This window comes from Schistocerca americana, chromosome 1, assembly GCF_021461395.2.
Source record: "Schistocerca americana isolate TAMUIC-IGC-003095 chromosome 1, iqSchAmer2.1, whole genome shotgun sequence".
NCBI lineage: Eukaryota > Metazoa > Arthropoda > Insecta > Orthoptera > Acrididae > Schistocerca > Schistocerca americana.
In genome coordinates this window covers 1,025,964,867-1,025,977,621 of record NC_060119.1, presented here as the reverse complement: position 1 = coordinate 1,025,977,621, position 12,755 = coordinate 1,025,964,867, and positions in this window count along the sequence as shown.

Genomic DNA, 12,755 nt, shown 5'->3' with positions numbered 1-12,755 from the left:
CTACCGGCTCACGTGTTTCTCATTGGCACATGTGACCAAAGGCCCTCGCCTACATTCCAAGAGCCAATGACCGACGTTCAGAAAATTCTTCGAGAATCTTTTCAAAGTGACAGAAGAGGCAGTGACTGGCTCACGTGTTTCTCAATTGTCAAAGTGATCAAAGGCCCTCGCCTGCATTCCAAGAGCCAATGACCGACGTTAAGAAGATTCTTCGAGAAGCTTTTCAACATGACAGAAGAGGCAATGACCGTGAAGTCGTTCACCTCCAGTGAACTGAAGTGGATAAATACGCGAGACGCAGTGGGCCCGACAGAAGAAGAGTAATTTTCAGTTCAGTTTTGGAGCTGAAGACCGTCGTGTAGGAAGAGACTACATCGTACACAGAAGCACGAAGTCCGCCGCTGTAATGGAATAGCAAGCGGCAGCCTCGCCGCCAGATGACAGAAGTTAGAAGGTATTTGAAGACTGATTTTTACGTACCCGGGTGACTCGTGAGGACGGGAAGGAGACGGCCTCACGTCAGCAGTCACCTGTGAGCTGGGATGAAGATCGGACAGCTGAAGACTGGCAAGCTGGAGTCCGTTGTTTGAGTCCGAGACACTGGCCTTCCCCCGCCACGCCGCTCCGCTGGCCGACGCACAACACTGACACACGCGGCCGCTTAGAGAAGAGAAACACTGGGACGCCACATCCAAGGTATCACCATCCGATGCACGACTTCGTTCTCAATAATTAAACGGGCCACCGCACGAGGCGCGTCTCCAGTCAACTGGGCGACACGGCGACACGAGATAAACACCGCCAGGAGTAATCAGACGCGGCCGCTGCCGCAGCAGAGGCTTCGCAAACGACACAGCAGCTGCTCTACCAGCCAGAACAATCGAGTAAGGAAACAGTTGTACAAAACTTCCAATAAAAGTTATCTTATGTGAAAATGCTGTTTCATTCTACCTCATACCCGAGCCAAGGAAGAACCCACCCTGGCCACATGTTGTTAAGAGAGAAAAAGTAATTTATTTAGTGTTTTTTACCCTGACATAATGCTTTAGAATCAAATGCCCTTTGCAGTAATGCTCATCCTGACAATTCACTAGCATCAAAAGAGAAAATCCAGTTACACCATGTACTTGATGAAGGTAACGGGTTAATTTGTTGAATTTTTGTGAGTTAATTACGCTGATATCTGGCAGAATACCCGGCATCTGAAGATGTGAGAGTGGAAACTGCCCCACTGAGTAGTGTTTGTGACAGCCACTCCGCCACGAACCTCAATATTTGATGATCCAGATAAAACTCGACAAGCCAACACGACTCTCCATGCATTTAGTAGCGAAAAAATATCACCCTTTGTCCAGTCATTGTAGAAAAGGAGCTTTGTTTAGTAAATGAATGCATATATAACAAATCACTGCTGTTTCTACACACACACACACACACACACACACACACACACACACACATAAGTCACGAACGGAATACGAGTAATTTTCAGTTATTGTTCTCCATCGAAACTTGCAGAGCATGGCCAACGAATGCACCCCTAAGCACCTCACTGCACAGGACTCTCAAGTGACGACATAAACAGATACACCACCATAACAAAAGCAGTAAAGGAAGTTGATCTGCGGGTTCAAAGGTAAGAGCGAAAGTTGTTCGCTGATAAACGATAAGGAACAAATTGAATCTATCCGAGTAAATATCTAGTCCAGTGTACGGCTTAAAATCGAAAACCTGATTTCCGATGTCTGTCTGGCAGTAATGTAATGCATCTGGAATCTTCTGGTGTGTCTGAGCTAGTGTAATCCAACTAGAATCTCCTGGTATCTCGTGGGCTCTTCGAGATCTGCCTATTTATTCCATCAGTCGAATCTGATTAGGAGCCAGAACTCACAAGCAATAATCACACACCGATTGAGGGGGACGTTTGGAAGTCACGTGCTTCGTGATGGACTAGACGTTCTGAAAATCCTTCCAGTAATTCTAGAATCTGTCCTTTTTGGGATTTATTTATGTGACTGTGCCATTTCAAAACGTCCATAACATGGTCGCTGATAGGTAACGGATGCTAGTTTTTCCAGCGATTGTTCGGTAGTCGTGTAGTTAATATCTGCTATTTCCGCCTAGTTATGTGACCAACATTACATTTGTGTTTGTTGACAATAAGCATAGGATCACTACGGATTTTCCTGCTTTTCAGTACAATTTTGTAGCGTCGAGTTGTTGGTATCTGCACATCGCTTAGTAGTAATACGTTTACCTCTTTCTCGTTCGGTTTTAGCAAAAAGGTTGCTTTCATTAAACAGCAATAAAGTGTACAGGCGCCGTCACCAGGTCTCGAGAACGCACTCTTGGATTCAGACAGCAACATCTGGCGTCTGTATTCGTTGCTTTTTAACCCGCCAGCTGTCGTCAGTGTTGCAGCAGGAGTTCTCATGACTTATTCCGTAAGAAAGCACGCTTTACGTCTGGCGCTCCTCCCTGTCTCTTGGTCCTTAATGAAGTGCCATCCGCAGCTATGCCCACCCCAGTCGGATGAGAATGTTTCGCTGACTTTGCATGGCAGCCACTGGCAAGTGACGGCTCCCAGGATTACGTAATTCCGTCTTGTTTTATGCGAGGACAAGATACTAACCCATAACTTTGCTTAGTGCTGCCACAACTTCCTCTATGGGGACGAATTCTGTATAGCATGAAAGTAGCCCAATCAACTCAACTGTGTCCTAAGTGGAATGCCAAATATGATCTTCTACGCTTTTACATCTCAAAAACACTATTAAGCTTGATCCAGTAAATTAAAAGAAAAAATTGAGCACTTTTGGGTGAAGACTGCCAATAAGGTAAATATTAAAACTGGAGACGTAGCAGTGTAGCATTGCTCCAAAAACGTTACACTGAGAAAGCAAACTAATTCAAATAGATGCAGCCAGGTAAAGAGTAAGAATGGTATTGAATTTCGCACTCTTTATACATTAGTTGGTTAAAATTTTATTTAACTCACGACGGCATGAGAAATTCTGTAGCTGTATGATGTATATTAATGAGAAAGCTCAGAAAGCAAGAACAACATCTAACAATTCCACAGCCAGACACAATCTCATTTGTCTGCTCACAATTTCTCTGTTTCGTCATCCTCGTAGCTACTAAAAGACAAACTACAATAAAAAGGAGGATACGTTGCAAAATTTTTGTATCCAGTTGCTTAAGACGAAATATGTTTTCACATATGGATAACCTTCTGAATTACAGGTCCATATACCTAACGTCGTTTTGCAGTAGGATTTCGGGAGACATACTGAGCTCAAACATTATTGACTACCACGAAGAGAACGATTTATTGACAAACATGGAGTTAGAAAATACCGTTATTGTGAAACGCAAATAGTTCTTTATCCTTACGAAGAAATGAGCGCTATCGACGGGGTATCTAATTGATTCCATATTTTTATTAGGGTTTTAGAAGGCTTCTGATACCGTTGCCTGCAAGCGGCTTCTAATAAAATTCTGTGCCTATGCAATATTATCTCAGTTGTTTGACTGCATTCGTTATTACCTGTCAGAAACGTCACACTTCATAATAATTGACGAAGAACCATAGAGTAGAACAGAAGTATCTGGCGTTCCCGAAGGAAGTGTTATAGGCCATCTGCTATTCCTGATCTACATAAGAGATTTAGAAAACAATCTGAGCAGCCGTCTTAGATTCTCTGCAGATGATACTGTCATTTACCGTCTTATCTGATCATCACATGATCAACACAAATTGCAAGACGATTTAGTCAAGAAATCTCTATAGTGCGAAAAGTGGCAATTGACTCTAAATAATGACTAGTGTGAAGTCATTCACATGAGTACTAAAGGGAATCAGGTGACTTCCGGTTTCAGAATAAAACACACACATCTAGGGCCCTCATCAGATAAGAATGACGGAGGACATCCTAAAAGTTCAAAGAATGGCAGCTCGTTTAGTATTGCATCAAAATAGGGGATGGAGAGCCACGGATATGATACGTGAATCTGGGTGGCAATCATTAAAGCAAAGGCGACTTTCGTTGCAATTATGATCTTCTCATGAAAATTCAGTCCCCTACTTCGACCTCAGTGTGTCAAAATATTTTGTTGGCTTCAACCTACATAGGAACGAATGATCATCACATTAAAATAAGAGAAGGTAGAGCTCATCGGAAAGATTTAAGTGTTTGTTTTTCTCGCTCGCTGTTCGGAATGGAACGGTAGAGAAAGAGCTTGAACGTGGTTCAGTGAGTCCTCTGCCAGGCACTTAATCGCGAACTTCAGAGTAATCATATAGATGTAGGCATATTGGTCTAATTATTCTGTTTCATTATCTTGGCTAATTCATTTTACTCTCGCGAAGGTGTTATGGAGAGCCCTTCTCCCAATTCTTGAAACAATCATGTTTTGCGTACAAAGGAAAGGAAAGAAAGGAAGCCCGTTGATCAGGCCTGAAGACAACACAATAACCGACCGATCACCGTTTCACTCTGTCATTGATCATCGGATGTGGTATAGAGTGACATGCGCTGAGAGAACCGCATTCCTGGCCGTTGTCGATGTTCCGATCTTGGAGCCGCTACCTCTCAATCAGGTAGCGCCTTTATTGGCATCACGAAGCTGAGTGCACACGGGTCATACCGCAAAGAAAAATCCCTGGCAGTACCAGGAATCGAACACGGCTCCTCCTGCATGTTTTTTCTTATTTTTTTGTGCCGTGCCACGTTTACCTGGTCGGTGGCGCCTGGCGTTGGAGACTGGCGGCGTATGCTGCGTGTGGCCGGTAAACGTTAGGTGCCTTGGGGCGAGGAAATTCTTTAGCGCAAACTGTCCTGATATTGACACAGCAACGAGCTGTATGACGGAAATGTTTGTGGAACTTTTTGCTATCACAGTTGGATTAGCAAATAAAACGTATTATATTTGAGGTTCCATCAGACTGTTAACTTTAGCAGATATCCAATAAATGATTTAAAGAAACTAGGGAAATGAGGGGACTCGAGCACAGGACTTAATGTTTACAAAGCATGAAGCTTACCACTTTTCTTGCTTTTCTCCTCTTTGGAGGCCTCCCTCCTCCTCTCACAGCTAATCTATACGCTCATATTTTTGCCATTTGGGTGACAACAATTGTGGTCATTTTAACCATATTCGTTTCTTTTAACGTGTGTAAGGGCGCTGATAACTTTGGCGTTGAGCTCCAAACAAACAGCCTTCATTGGCTAGCCTGTAGGCTGCAGTTTTTTTCTTTTTCTTCATTGTTTCATTTTAGTGTATAACGTAATGTTGTCTGAAACAAATATCCAGGGTGGCATCATCGCATTACTGCCACATCTCTGGCCGAAACCATCTGACTCGCCGTCTTCGTCAGCACTGGTAAGCACTTTTCAGTGATCTTTTTCTGGTTTCTGATCGTTATTTACCCCAGCGGCCGGTGGAACCGTAAAGTTGGTGTTCTCAGGCCACCTTGCTTTCAGTCCACTGTATTTCCGTCGTTCTATCTGTCTTTCTTTTTCATATTCTTTCTTCAGTCGTCCTCCCCATTTCGCTGGAGGATCCATAATTGCTTTTCTCTGGAAGTTTATATATGTACACTACTGGCAATTAAAATTGCTACACCACGAAGATGACCATCTGCACGAACAGTTCGACGACGTTTGCAGCAGCATGGACTATCAGTTCGGAGACCATGGCTGCGGTTACCCATGACGCTGCATCACACACAGGAGCGCCTGCGATGGTGTACTCAACGACGAACCTGGGTGAACGAATGGCAAAACGTCATTTTTTCGGATGAATTCAGGTTCTGTTTACAGCATCATGATGGTCGCATCCGTGTTTGGGGACATCGCGGTAAACGCACATTGGAAGCGTGTATTCGTCATCGCCATACTGGCGTATCACCCGGCCTGTTGGTATGGGGTACCATTGGTTACACGTCTCGGTCACCTCTTGTTCACATTGACGGCAATTTGAACAGTGGACGTTACATTTCAGATGTATTATGACCCGTGGCTCCATCTTTCATTAGATCCCTGCGAAACCCTACATTTGAGCAGGATAATGCACGACCGCAAGTTGCAGGTCCTGTACGGGCCTTTCTGGATATAGAAAATCTTCGACTGCTGCCCTGGCCAGCACTTTCTCCAGATCTCTCACCAACTGAAAAAGTCCGGTCAATGGTGGCCGAGCAACTGGCTCGTCACAATACGTCAGTCACTACTCTTGATGAATTGTGACATCGTGTTGAAGTTGCATGGGCAGCTGTACATGTACACGCCATCCAAGCTGTTTGACTCAATGCCCAGATGTATCAATGACGTTATTACTGCCAGAGGTGGTTGTTCTGGGTACTGATTTCTCAGGATCTATGCACCCAAATTGCGTGAAAATGTAATCACATGTCTGTTCTAGTATAATAAATTTGTCCAATGAATACCCGTTTATCATCTACATTTCTTCTTAGAGTAGCAATTTTAATGGCCAGTAGTGTAGTTCTGTAATAAGGGATTCGTTTAAGTCAATAATGTTATGGTTTCAAGTACGTCTAAAATTTCCAAACTCTACGTTTCGTACTGGAGAGAATATATGCCTGTCCTTTCAGCCAATTGGCGGGTTTCTCTTTGCATTACGGAATAGTTCATCTTCTGGCCGGCCGGAGTGGCCGAGCGGTTAAAGGCGCTACAGTCTGGAACCGCACGACCGCTACGGTCGCAGGTTCGAATCCTGCCTCGGGGATGGATGTGTGTGATGTCCTTAGGTTAGTTAGGTTTAAGTAGTTCTAAGTTCTAGGGGACTTATGACCACAGCAGTTGAGTCCCATAGTGCTCAGAGCCATTTGAACCATTTAGGTCATCTTCTGGGAATAATAGACTATTAAGTGTGATGGAGTCTGGTGACGTACGTTGGAGAGATGCTAAGAGGTTCCTGAATTCTTTCCACATTTCATGCACCGTTCCACACACAAATTGGTCGTCATAAGTGTCTTGGATGTGACTGGTTGCAGAGAGGAGGGACTTTTCCAAATACAATACACGCAAACGCGAATTCGTTGGAAGTTTCCTGTTGATCTCGTAACATCACAAGGCTCTCGCACTCCTTGACAAATGTCGTTGGTGGATACATTTCCATACAATGTTCCAATCGACCTACTGGTGCTTCGCTTTTAAATCGTTCTTGGAGCGCGCCGTCAGATATTTGTAGACTGCTCGGCTTGTGGCTAGCTGCGTCTCAGGCATTCCCATGCTGATGCAGCTCTACATATTTGACATGTTGAACACTTGGTATGTGGTGAATGTTCACTAGCCGGCATTATTTTGTTCAATAAAAAGTTGGCGATTCTATTCGGAGAAGGCTTCCACATTTTGTATGTGGAATGTATGTACAGAACCCATGTATTCGTGTACACGTGGGTGAAGTTTAGTCCGCCTACTGCAGGTGGTAGTGTCAACGCAGAATATTTGACCTTGAAAATGTGGCGCGGCTGACAAATTGGCAAAAGGCTGCTAGTAATCTCTTCGCTGTCGTGGGGTTAATGGGAGTGCCTTGTAGTTTAGATACGAGATGACATTCATCGAGCCCACCCTTTGTAGTTTTTCCGGGTTATATTGACATACAGAAGCGTACTTCACAACCGTGATACCCTTTATCGATTCTTCTATGGGAACCATTAGTCTGGGGCCGGTATTCAGAACACAGGACTTCATCATATTTAGCTTAGCTCCAGTCGCTTTTCTGTATTGTTCTACTATGTCATCTCTGTGTGTATCTCAGTGATAGTTTTCTCTAGAAAGGCAAGGTGTACTCCCTAGGCACGGCATACGAACTTATGACCCTGTGTAAAGACTCCCTGTGTTGTCTCTTCACCGCAGTTAACATGGCTCGATAGCTACAGCAAATAGTGCCACTGTAAGTGGGCATCCTTATCTAACTGAGCTATTGACTGATGTCGACCACACTTAATAGTAATTTGGGTTGCGCGTTTCGCAGAAGACGTGAGATGACTGTCACAAATTTAAGTTATCCTTAATAAATGTGGGAAGTTCATTGCCTGCATGGTCTTCAGCAAACATCTTTCTTTTAATGATTTCCACCCCAAATACTGTATCATTTCTGTGACAGTCTCTCCCATATTTCGCGATAGTACAAAATGCTCTGCCTTTCTTTGACTGGAGAGGAAAAGGTGGGACAGAGGGAATGAGGTGGGGTTAAAAACCGCAACTGGGCTTTTGAGATCATCTTGGATTCTTTTTCCACTAGCATAACTAGGTTAGTTCCATCATCTTAGATTTTGATTGGATAGGGTAGGGTAAGGGGGGAACGCTGACTACAAAGCACAATTGAGCTAGTTTCTCCAGCTTGGATTTTTAAATTCCCTACTTATTTTTCTATTTGCCAAGATCTTGCATTTTTTTTTAATTTCCAGCTATCGTCCATATTGTACTTTTTGAATTTCCTGACATTTGCTATTTTGAATTTTTGAATTTCCGGGCACCGCCAATGACTGCAGTGCCGCGACTGTGGCGCCTGCTACCTTCGGAAACTTGAACTGTCGGAATCCTCACGGATATACTACTTGGGTCAACCACTAACTTTCCTGAAAAGATCCGATCAGCATCAAGATATATGAGCTACAGTAGGAAGAATGGCTTCGATTCAGTAGTAGCGTAATGGACAAATGTAATCACTTTGCAAAACATTCGTGCAACTTATCCTAGGGTATTGTTTAGGTTTGTGGGACCCATTCCACACGCAAATAACAGAGACCAGATGATAATGAATAAATAAAAAGAAGGGTACCACAAATGGTCACGGCTGAGAGCTTCACGCAGATGCTGAGACACCTGAGGAGGCGGACATTTGAAGATAGACTCCAACTACGGTGCAAAAACCGACTGCTAAATTTAAAAAAACTAGCACTGATTGAGGAACTTAGAAATATGCTACTGATTCGTACGTAAGGCTGTAATAGGGACCAGAACACTAAATTAGATTAAGTACACCGCAATTTGATGCATTTAAGCAGTCATTACATGATAGGGTTTTACGCGAATCGAACCAAAGGAGGTCCCGGCGGAGGTTCGAGTCCTCCCTCGGGCATGGGTGTGTGTGTGTGTGTGTCCTTAGGATAATTTAGGTCAAGTAGTGTGTAAGCTTAGGGACTAATGACCTTCGCACTTAAGTCCCATACGATTTCACACACATTTGCTTTTTTGAACCAAAGGAGCCCTAATAAGTGGTACAACGGGTGTATCCTACGTCATGTATTTCACAATGGTTTGCAGAGTATAGATGTCGATATTCCTCTCGGAATAGTGGCCGACACCTTCGATACCCTAACAATTATTATGGGTTTTACTATGATGGAGAATTACATTTCCATTATTTTACATATCTTCCACTGTTGCGTAGCCGAGAAATTGATTATTAGTATCTAAAAGGTGTAGAAGTTGCCCCTCTGCGAATAGAAACAAATTTTGTTTGATTTGCATCACAAGTTCCGCCATATTTTTTTATTTTTTAACCCTCCTCAGTCTCAATTTCGCCTGCCTCAATCTTCACATATGTGTCGCAATGAAACTCTCTTTTCCTTTTATAGTCATAGATTTATTATTTTTATCATTTGCGTGTAATTTCACAACCTATACATAAACCTCTGTTTTAATCTTGTATTCCATTCACTGCCATGAGCTTAAAACAATCTGTAGGGCCCTCTTAGACTGACAGCAAACGATGCTGTCGTTTTCTGTATAGTGTAGACATTAGAAGAGGAAAACTAATCGGAAAATGATTTAGATAAAATATCTAAATGGTGCAAAAAGTGGCAACGGACCCCAAACAAGAAAGTGTGTCGTTCCCCACAGGAGTACTAAAGACAAACCGCTAAATTTCGGATACACGATCAATCACAAATTAATGGTTGTCAATTCAACTAAATGCTTATGGATTACAATTACGAACGACTTCAAACCGTACCATGACGCAGCTAATGTGATGAAGGCGATCCAAAGACTGTGTTTTATAGAGGGCTAGAGATACAACGAATCAAATCAAGAGACTGCCTAAACTCTTCTGGACTATTTCTGCGAGGTGTGGGATCGTTACCAGACGGGATGGTATAAAAGTTGAAAAAGTTGAGAGAAGGACGGCACGTATTGTACTATAACGAAACAGGGGACAGAGTCTCGTGGATAACGTAAAGGAACTGGGGTGGCAATACTAAAAAGAAGGCTTCTTTGCGACGAGATCTCCGCACTAAATGTCAGACACCATCTTTCCGCTCCGAAAGCAAAAATATTTTGTGGATTCTCACCAGTAAGGGAGAGAAATTGGCACTGTAACACGACACGAGAATTCAGAGCTCGCATGGAAATATTTGTGTTTATTTTTCCCATGCGTTATTGGAGAATGGAAAGGTTGAAAAATAGTCCGAAACTGGTTGTTTCAAGCCTCTTTTAATCCATTTTCTGCGAATTCCTGGAACGGACCGAGAAACTTGTATAAGTGTTATAGGGCAGGTTTTGCTGAGAAATAATTGTTGAGAAGAGTGCTACACTTTTTACCGTTTCCGACATCTTTGCCACCGAATTTAGCCATTCAGGTCGTCGCTTGGTTTCCTCAAACCGAGAAAACGTAGCTTTCGCTCTCCTAGGTTAAATTTATAAATTCTGAAAAAGGCACATTGTACGTCGTAATAATCATTTGAAGAAGTCGAAACTCGCGGTCCCACAGATGTTTGTGCATTACAACAGTTCAGCGTGTGCAGGAGCTTGAATTTGCACGCACGACGTCATGATTGGCTAATGATGGTAATTTCGCTGTGATGAAGAACTATATTTCCATCCTTTTCCGTACCTTCCATTGTTCCTTAGTCGAGAAACTGATTATTAGTATCTAGATGGTGAAGAAGTTGCCTCTCTGCGAGTAAAAAAGAAATGGTGCGACGTATCGAATTTTTTAGTAACAATTATTTCTCAGCACAACCTCTGCTGCAACACACATACCTTTCCAGGCTGTTTGTGACCACCCTGGAGATGTATATGTTGTTTTATTTTTTTCTTCAGAACAATAGAGACGACGTGTTTGCATTGACTTTTGTGTTAAATCAGTCGTTTACAAATAAACTTGAGTATAAAAATTTTAATTATATCACAATGTAAATTACTGTTATAGCGTTATCAGGTTGTAACTCGTGTTCTCCAGAGATCGTGGATATGTACAGGAAACTGGCAGACCGGATCGTAATAGATTCTGGAACTAGACTTCGGAGAAACTGGCACGCCGCTGACGTAACACTATCATGCAGGTGACGTGGAGAACAGTTGAGAGAGCGCCGCCGGGGCTAGAGTTCGCTTAGGCCACCGACTGCTGGCGCCAGACTGCTGACGAATGAGGGCAGCGGCTGCCGTAATTACCTTCGCGGCTGGCTGTCTGCATTGCTAGCACAGCGACGCTGCGGGGGCAGAGTTCAGACCACACGACGTCTCCTGATAACATCGGATTGATTTATCACCCACACGCATCTGTAGCGGAAATGAAACACAGGTTTCCAGTAGATGTTGCCATCGATCTGGATGGAATGTAGGCTAACGACTCGAGCAATGGATGAATAACGAAAACACGACCTAACTGAAGGTGGGTGCACGACGGTGTAAAACAAGCACAGACGTCATAGACCCATGTACTCTACCTTCTAACCTCCCTCTTATTACTCTCAGTTACTATTTAAAATTTTACTTTGTAAGCGTGTCAAATGTCTGATGCGACTACGTTTACAAAATATTTTCTTGCACATTGAGAAGAAAAAATACGAAAATATAATCTAAGGATGTTTACGTGATCATGTTACAGACTTTCAGGGATGATGAAGAAGGGTAAATGTATCAATCTGAGGTAAAGGACCCTGGTACGGAAACGACCGAGTCGAAAGCTACAAGCGAAAATCGTTTTCAAACCTCTGACTATTGGTCCTAAGAATTTAGAGTAGGCGAGTTTTAGAGAAGGTAGCATGGACCGCAATACACGTAGTTGCTAAATTGCGTACATTAGGAGCGTATTAATCTTTGCAACCGTGAAACACATGTCTTTTAACAAACGAGGGGCCATAGCTGTTAAGGTAAACATTTTAGCTCACATATTTATTGGACATTTCTTTCTTTTGGACCAAAGAGTTGGCGATAGAAGATATATGGTTCAAGGGATCGCAGATGAAAAAGTGTTCACAGCTCTTAAGACACGATTTTTAGAGCGCATATTTACAACACATATTTTTCCCTACTTTCCATACTGCTACCCATGAAAGCTGCCAACCTTATCATTACAGGAACAACAGTACCGGTACAAATGCTACACCGTCAGAGCTATCAGAACGATTTTCGCTTCTGACTTTCGATTTGGACGTTTCCGCGTCATGATCCCTTACCAAAATTTGATAATTTACTCTTATTAGTTGAAAACAGTCTTGGTTGCAATTTTAGTTTTTTATTTTTCAACTACGCGTTTCACCTTATTTAGGCATCTTCAGGTTGATCTTAATTTGGTATTTCTTTGAATGATCCTTTAGACAGTGAAGCCAAAGGTCATCGTCGAATACATCAGGCCAACATCGCCTTCGTTAAACTCAGTAAAAACATCCTAGATGGATGGATTACTCACTCCTGTGAACGGGAACGCGTTATGCAGGTCTTGGAATCACTCACGTCCCACTAGGAAGTTTTTACTGAGTTTAACGAAGGCGATGTTAGCCT